Raw genomic sequence first — 7,693 nt, 5'->3', positions numbered from 1 at the left:
AAAAATATTTTTAAAGAAAAAAGAACATATTGGTTGACAGTGACTGTACACTTTTTGGATTTTTGAAAAGACAAGACCACCTCTTTGGGTTTAATTCCAACCCCCTTCAGTTTAAATTATCTCCAGTTTGCCAATGGTGTTGGCAAGAACAATGTTTTGTTTTCTGCTGCTGAGCAACACGAGTCTATTTTAAACATAGTCGTGTACCAGAGCTGATGCAATGAGGCAAGAACATAATGCAAATACTGACAAGAGTGTACAAACAATAGCTGACTCTCCTCCTACACATAAAGTCACGAAACTCTTTCCTAACCGTGTAGGAATCATTCTTTGGGGAAACACTTTGGATGCCCCTGCCAATTTATAATTTGCAACCACATTGGTGGTTTGATGTCTGATAACCTGTTGCTATCACTTCTCAATCCTGCTGAAGCCCAGGGTACAAGAGAATAGTTAACTCTCTCTGTTATTGTTGTCAAAAAGTTTCATTCATTTCATGACTTATTTCTTAGATCTAATTAAAATTGTTTTGCTACTCCTCTCCTGCCCCAGCTGGGAATTGCATTTGTTATATTTCCCCATAATATCTGCATTTAGGACTCCTGCAGTTTCCCCGCTGTGAATCTTTTAGCACAGGGGTCCTCAAACTAAGGTCCGTGGGTTGGATCCGGCCCGCCAGGCTCGTAAATCTGGCCCGCTGGCCAAAGCTGCAGCCATTCAGAAGCCTCGCCACCCACTCAGTCAGTCCCTGCGTGGTGATTTAAAACTGGTGAGGCAAGGTGTTTCCATGGACTAGACATGCTCCAAGTGACCCTTACCTCGGAAGTAAGTGGCCAGAAGAAAACCCATGAGGCTTGTTTCCGAGTAGACCCAATCCAACTGGAGGGCAGGAGTGCAAGGCCTGACACCCACCCCCATCTACCCCCAACCCGCCAACTCCTGTGCACTTTCCTCAGCAGAGACCTCCCAGCTGGCCTTACTCGCGAGTAGTGGCGGCCCAGGAAGCGGAAGCGGCTGTGCCAGCAGGGGCAGAGTGCAGTGGGGAGAAGCTGGGTGCCGGAGGCCAGGGAGGCGAGTGCGTCGGATCTGGGCGCACGTTGGGGCTGCTGAGCTTTGCGCGCAAGCCGGTGCTGGAGACGCTGAACTTAACCAGCTGAACGCCCAGGTGCTGCGGCCGGCGTAGCAGGTGGTTTGGAAGTGGGGGAGACTTCTTCCCCAAATATTGGGGTGCTGGTTGCCAGACCCCCCCCCAAAAAAAAGTGGTGTGGGAAGGAGAATAGTAGCAGGTAGACTTGTGCTGCCCAAACACGAATTGCACGGGTTATTTTGGAGGTATAAAAGTTCATGTTTTTTTCAAACTATAGTCCGGCCCCCAACAGTGTCTGAGGGACAGTGAACTGGCCCCCTGTTTAAAAGCTTTGTTAGCAACTACCAGGCCTTATTGTCTGTTGTTGTGAACTGATTATCTTTTTCCTAGATCGAATGCTATGTCCTTGTGTTGGCCAGTTCTCTTCATAAAGAACTTCTGGTCATGTTCTCTGCCATTAGGAGCTACGCTCTAGAGGGCTCTGCTTTTTCACCTCATCCATCCACCTCCTCTTTTTTTTGCCTCCATCAATCAGCTTCAACGTTCTGTCAATCCATCTTTTTCAATCCTTTTTTTTAAAAAAAAAAATTCAACTTTTGCAACATATAATGCAATAATAATGAAACAAATCTAATACAAAATAAAGAAAATAATACAAAGAGAGAGAAACATAAGAGCAAGAAAAAGGGGGGGGGAAGAGAAGGGGAAAAAAAGTAATATCCATATATCTATCTATATAGGTATCTATCTATCTATCTATAGCTTCCATCACCGTTCTATCTTGATCTTCAATTCACATACAAAGAAATGAGTCTTAGCAGCTCTCACCTAGTAAAGCCTTCCCCTTTTCTCAGCCTCCCACCATGAGAAAAACCACTCTGGCCTGTCTCCCCCGCAGGTGTCTTCTTTTTCTGACCCTCTTCTCTCTGTATACATCTTCTTTTATCACAAATATATTAAGCAAAAATTATTTTAACTATCTGCATTTACTAGTTTGCTGTTCAAGCAAACTAGGGCAGTGGTTCCCAATCAGGGGTCCGTGGAACTCACCCAGGGGGGCCGCAACCCCATACCTTGCCTCTCCCATATCACTAATTTTTTTGTCATTTTTGCATGATAACTACAATTTTTATGGTCTGTTTTAGCGCTGTGCAATTTTTCAACATATTGGCCAAAATTGGTTTTGAAATCACACCGCGGTGACGATTTTGACCCAGCAATAAGCAGCGATGTGTAGCTCTTTGCGCGAGGGAGAGCAGGGCAGCCGATTTCAAGGCACTGCCCATATCGCACAATGATCTCAGCTGATAACACTGCTCATCTGAGCTGCCTTCCCTCACGCTGAAGGAGACCAGGGCAGCCGATAACGCTGCAGCCTTCCCTCAAGCTGAGGGAAAACATGTGAGAATGTTCAGGGTGGCAGGAGAGGATATATTGTTTATTAATATCCTTCCTACCTTGTGTTAGCCAGTTCCTTTACTTAGTAGAGTGCATTCCCCTTTACACACCACAGCAGATAGCTGGTTGCAGGCTTGTGTAAGCCTCTCACTATTATACAATTCAATCTGTCTCCGATTGAATTGTACGTTCCTGGTAAGTTCCCTTGAATCCCTCTTAAAAAGAATGAATACACCACAATCTTATTCAAAGTCAATAAAAGAAGTTTACTTACATCAGTTCACAGTTGGATCCCTGAAGGCAGCCTTTGTTACAAATATGTACATGTGGATCTACCCCTTATGGGGGAATGATCCAGTGCTTCTGCTAGCTGAAAAGCTAACAGAGCAGTCCTAGTTAGAATCTGGTCAAACGATGAAGGAAGTCAAAAAGAGAGAGGTGTGCTGTGTGACTCATACTTTTGTCACCTGGCTGGGCACCAGCCTTGTTTTCTTAAGGGGTTACCAATTGTCTATTATATATCCCAGTTTGCTAGTTTAAAACAGAATTGTAGCTAGTGCTCAATAATGCTGCCTGCAGCACTCACAACTGCTCGAACATGTAAAGAGTTATTCTCAGTTGCTGCCTGTCTACTTTAGAACTTTCTCCTTGAATCTGCGATGTTTCATCTGCTGTTGCCGATTTTCTCTTGTAGACACTGTCTTGTGTGCATTTATTTCCCATTGCTTACACAGATGTGTAGATACTGCAACCAGGGTTACAATAAGGAGGACTGTCACTTCTAGACATCACAGATTTGGAATGGAAGGTGGACAGGATATTAAATAAAGCTACCCAGCAGATAGGGATGATCACATTGCAACCAAAACACATTTGAAATGCTCATAAGCCACATTTCCCTTTGAAGTTTGAAGGATTTCTGTCCATCTGAGCACTGCTGCAGCTGAACCAACAAGATTTTTTTGGCTTATGTCAAAATTCTGCTTTGTGTGCCAAAGTCTAGACATTATCACCCTTTCAAACTACAAATTATCCCCCCATCACCCCCCAAGGTGTTAATTTTTTCATTGTTTTAACAAAAAAAATCTTTTGATTTCAGGCTAACAGAAAGTAGAGCAAGTAGAGTATGCAACACTGGACAAGAAAATATACACTAGTTTGTTCAGACATGGAGAAGAGGGAATGGCTCAAAAGTTGGGTTGCTGTTTTTTAAGTCAGAAAGATTGATACAGAAGAAAGAGAATGGAGTAAGAACAATGTCTGCAAATGGATAGGCTACCATATTAGGTAAGAGGGGTGCAAGAAGGCATTGATTTCTGTTATGCTGCAGTTTCTCTTCTGTCAAAAATTTGTCACACTGTCTGCAGTGGTAAAATCAGGGCTTTTTCCAGCAGGAAATCACAGGAACTCAGTTCTGGCACCTCTCAGGTGGGTGCCATTGCCATTCTAATAGAAGAGGGAGCTGCTCGTGCTGGGTTCTGATACAGTGGTACTTCGGGTTAAGAATGTAATTTGTTCCGGAGGTCCGTACTTAACCTGAAACTCTTCTTAACCTGAAGCACCACTTTAGCTAATGGGGCCTCCCATTGCTGCCGCACCACCATTGCCGCATGATTTCTGTTGCATGTCGAGGTCCCCAAGCCACCCCAAATAAACTCACACTTCACACATCAATTTTGTTTAAGGTTTTTGGCATGATTCTGGCCACAACTTTATTGAAATACACACAAGTGATTGCTTGCTTAGGCATTGGTTACGACTATCTGTCCTTGTCCCGGGGACAGAACTGACTTCCGGATTCCAGCCGAAGCCAGTCAGGGAGAACCATATTGGGGAGAAATGAAGCTTGGCATCAGTTCCTCACTTCTCACCCTCATGCTCCCGGGGACTTGCACGGCCCAAGTCCGGTGCCAGGGACAAGGACGAAAGGATGGCAAGCCCTTGGATTCCTTTAACGGAATTCCCTTGCAGCAGCACCATTGGTGGGGTAGGCACTTACCCCTCCACCAACCAATTTGAACCAATGCCTAACCGCAAACCTTACAAGTTGTGATGATTTGCTGCGCAGTAGGCAAAAACCAAATGGCACCAGCCAATCAGCCAAATGGACAAAATTCCTACCAGGCCCCTGCCCCAAAAGCAGGCAACCCCATGACAGGCATAGCAAGGTCAAAGAAAGAACCCTCCCAATTCAGGGAGAGTGGGAGGGTGATCTGGTGCACGCAGCCCAAGAGGACGCCCAAAGCTGCGTGTCTAGTATTTAAAACCTTTGACCCCTCCTCCAAATTGGCCAATCACTGCCTGTGGCCATTCAAACATAACTGCCCAGCAACAGTGGGGTGGCCTGCTGGCCCCCACCGCAACACGTGCTCTCTGTTAGGGAGAACACGCTTTCTCATCCTGAAGCAAAGTTCATAACCCGAGGTACTATTTCTGGGTTAGTGGAGTCTGTAACTGAAGCGTCTGTAACCCGAGGTATCACTGTACTTCTTTTTCTAGAGAAATAGCACACTGATGCTCCACACAACTGCTGCTGACAAGGAATATGACTGCGAAACTTAGGCTAGCAAGGCCAGTTCTGAACAGGCAACTGAATTTGCTCCAGTCTACGCAATTGCCAGAAACTACACAATTTGTGCTATACTGTACTCACAATGATACATGCCAATCTGGTTTTCTTTGGGGCCCCAAGTTAAACAGAAAGGGGTTGGGCCAAATTAGCTTTTACACAACGAACATGATGCCTCCAGTCAACGGATGAGGAATTTGTGGCCAACTGTCAGGAATTATGGGAGTTGTAGTTCAGCAACCTCTGGAGGGCCACAGATCAACTTTCCATGCTCTAATCCAGGCTTCCTCAATCTCGGCCCTCCAGATGTTTTGAGACTACAATTCCCATCATCCCTGACCACTGGTCCTGCTAGCTAGGGATCATGGGAGTTGTAGGCCAAAAAATCTGGAGGGCCGAGATTGAGGAAGCCTGCTCTAATCTATCATACAACCTTCAGCTTTTATTGAAAACATCCCTGTATTTCTCTCACATCTATCCTAAGATTGCCCTTGTGCAAACAATTAAGGGGGGCAGGTAGAGAATGTCCTGGGATCAATTCTTACATCCTTTGCCAGCCAGACACTTAAGAAACGCACATGCACAAATTCAAAATGTGCCTTCTGCACATAGCACAGTCCTCATGTTATCCTCTCTTTGGTTTCAGGAAGGCAATGTAGGCCAGCAAGACAGCGTGTCTTGTTTAAAAAATATTTTTCATGAAAGGATTGCCAAGGCCTGTAGGAGAGAATGGTACAAATGGCAATAATAACAAGGAATAACAAGCCTCCAAAACGATCTTATATTTGACTTTGCTGGGGGCTTTCTTATTGCTCTTGGCTTCTGGCAACATTTCCCTGCAGGCAGATCAACATCTGGTATCTGCAGCATTGTCTCTGGGCAGGAGTTGTTATTTTTTCATTTTTTGACTCTCTCTAGACTTCCGTTGTATGTCTGTTTGTCCCTTGCTGGATGTGTCTCTTTTCTACCAGTGTCAGTCAAAGTGAGTAATGCTAATAGGAAAAAAACACAGACCTACTTTCCTCCTAGCTGTTTTTGAATAATAATTTCTGGCTGTGTCAGGTAATCCATTCTGTCTGCATAATAATAACCATTTTGAGAAGGGATACATGGGAAAGTAGATATTACCATTCATTAAGATGACAGACATTAAAGCATTAGGGTGTGTGAAGGTCCCAAGATTTGCTTTTTATCTCTCTCCCTGTTTTTTTTTTTTAATCAGTCTGTTTCTGAGTTGTTCTGTGTTCTCTCTACTTCAGTGTGTTTTGGGTTTTGAGTCACTCTGAATAGAACTACCGGTAAGTTCTGTGTTTCCCATTTGCCATAACAAGGAATCTAAAAACATGTTTTTCCTTTTTGGCCAAAGTGGATGAAATTTACAGACACACGAGCCTTGCCAGAGTGGATTAAGCCTGCCAAATTGCAAACAAATAAGTCCAGGGGCCTTTTGTGCAGGAAGTAAAAGGGATCCGCTTTCCTCCTTACAGAACAGGAGCAGAGTTTGTCTCTTTCTTGCCTTAAAATAATTAAGAGGTATACTAGGACAGTGAATGCCAAGGTTCAAATTCCCATTCAGCAAGGAAGCTTACCAAGTAACTTTGAACTAGGCACTATGGAGGGGGCAAAATTTGAATGCTGAACTTGGAGGGAAATGTTTCATTGATGAGAAAACCCTGCTGACACTTAGTGCCTCTTCTAATAGGGACTCTATGTGTATGTATACTGCACTGAGACCTGTGGGTATAGGGCGGTATATAAATTTTAATAATAATAATAATAATAATAATAATAATAATAATAATATAATAGTAAGTGTATGTGTGTCTTTGTGTAATGTATGTTTGGGGTTGCTTTAAGCATGTACTAGCTAATGAGATTCTGATAAGCTGTTTGGTTTGTATGAATTGAAGGAAGGCAACCCCTGTTTAGACACAACCAAGATGTTAGGTTTCTGTTTTATGCCACTGTGCAGTGCTTGGAGTCACAAAACTCTATTTTGCATTCCAGACTGTTGGAAATCTCACAGAAGACAGGAGAGGGATGTGATGTTACTGGTTTCCTGTTCCTTTGTTTTTCAGTTGCCTCTCTGCTCTCACAGAGAGAGGATGTTTCTTTTCTGTCTGCATAGTTAGAAATAAAACTCTTTGCAATGTAGCTCATATTTCTCATCCTTCCCTGCTTCTGGATACTCTGCGTAATGAGGGAACGTTCCTGGAGCCTTATCAGAGGCTCAGGTCGTTAATCATCATCGGAGGCGATTCTGGAGGACTCGACCGGAGAATGAGCTTTTCAGCTCGGTTGTAGCAGATGCTCCAACACAATATGTGTAAGATTGTACATACAGGCAAAGCACTGATTCCCAAATGACCTGGAAATGTAATAAAAGACACCACTAAAATGGTGGGGGCGGCGGAATGGGACAGAGCAGGGGTGCAATGGCATGTTTCAATTGTGCATGATTTCACGCAAGCGCACCATGACCCGGAATGTAACTCCCACACAAATCAGGGCTTGCCTATGTGCATCAGAGACACACCAAAGGGATTCTGCAACATATAAACTCCTATCAACATATACTTAAACCATCATAAGAACAGGTGTTTCATTCGCTAGGTAGTCGGTCCAGACAGCTGGCTGAC

Source organism: Podarcis pityusensis, assembly GCF_964106645.2.
Source record: "Podarcis pityusensis genome assembly, chromosome: 11".
Classification (NCBI taxonomy): Eukaryota; Metazoa; Chordata; class Lepidosauria; order Squamata; family Lacertidae; genus Podarcis; species Podarcis pityusensis.
The sequence above is the reverse complement of the archived record's forward strand: the minus strand, read 5'-3'. Positions refer to the sequence as shown.